Source organism: Otolemur garnettii, unplaced genomic scaffold (genome assembly GCF_000181295.1).
Source record: "Otolemur garnettii isolate 467f Iridium unplaced genomic scaffold, OtoGar3 scaffold00148, whole genome shotgun sequence".
Lineage (NCBI taxonomy): Eukaryota > Metazoa > Chordata > Mammalia > Primates > Galagidae > Otolemur > Otolemur garnettii.
In genome coordinates, this window is record NW_003852543.1 from 3,687,633 (window position 1) to 3,688,708 (window position 1,076).

The window sequence follows — 1,076 nt, forward strand, 5'->3', positions numbered from 1 at the left end:
TTTTTTTTTAATTTCCTGTTGATTGCTTTTTTGACCACTGGTTGTTCAGGAGTTTGTTGTTTAATTCCCAGATATTTGTGAATTTTCCAGGTTTCCTCCTGGTGTTGATTTCCAGCTTTATATCATTTTATCAGAAAAGATATTTGATATTATTTCAGTCTTCCTAAGTTTGTCAAGGCTTGTTTTGTGACCTAACATGTGATCCGTCTTGAAGAATGTTCTGTGTATACTTGTGAAAAAGGTGTATTCTGCTGCTGTTGAATGAAATGTTCTGTATATGCCTATTAGATCCATTTGGCCTAAAGCAGTGGTTCTCACCCATCCTAATGCCATGAGCCTTTAATACAGTTCCTGTGGGTTGTGACCCACAGGTTGAGAACCACTGGTCTAAAGTATAGTTGAATCTGATGTTTGCTTGATTCTCTGCATGGATAATCTATCCAGTGTGCAGGGTATGACTTGTATTTTGGGGGGGGGTTGTTTGTTTTGAGACAAAGTCTCACTTTGTTTCCCTTGGTAGAGTGCTGTGGTGTCATAGTCACAGCAACCTCAAATTCTTGGGCTCAAGAGATCCTCTTGCCTCAGTTTTTCATTTTTAGTAGAGACAGGGTCTCACTCTACTCAGGCTGGTCTTGAACTTGTCAGCTCAAGCAATCCAACTGCCTTGGCCTTCAAGAGTGCTAGGATTACAGGTGTGAGGCACTGAGTCCGGCTTTGACATGTATTTTATATCTTGTAATAAAAGGCCACCACTACAAAATTAAGGTCAAATATATCTCCTACTATATTTTCTCTTTGGGAGATGGAGAGAAACAGGGTCTTGCTGTGTTGCCTGCTCTAGGCAAGAGTGCAGTGGCATCATCATAGCTCACCGCACATCTCAAACTCCCGGGCTCAAGTGATCCTCCTACTTCAGGCTCTTGAGTAGTTGAGACTACAGGCGGGTACCACCATGCCTTTAGTTCTGCTGGTGACATTTATAAGTCTTCCTTCATCAGAAAGGATCTTAATGTCCTCTTCATTCCTGAAGGATAATTTGGATGTAGAATTATGGATTTCGGCTCAGTGCCTGTGGC

The 1,076-nt window shown here is 41.6% G+C and overlaps 1 pseudogene; it reads right to left on the reverse strand.

Annotated features, from left to right (window-relative positions):
- The window catches only part of LOC100941611, a 3,053-nt pseudogene extending 2,099 nt beyond the window's left edge, over positions 1-954 (reverse strand).
- Between the last annotated feature and the right edge of the window lie 122 nt (positions 955-1,076).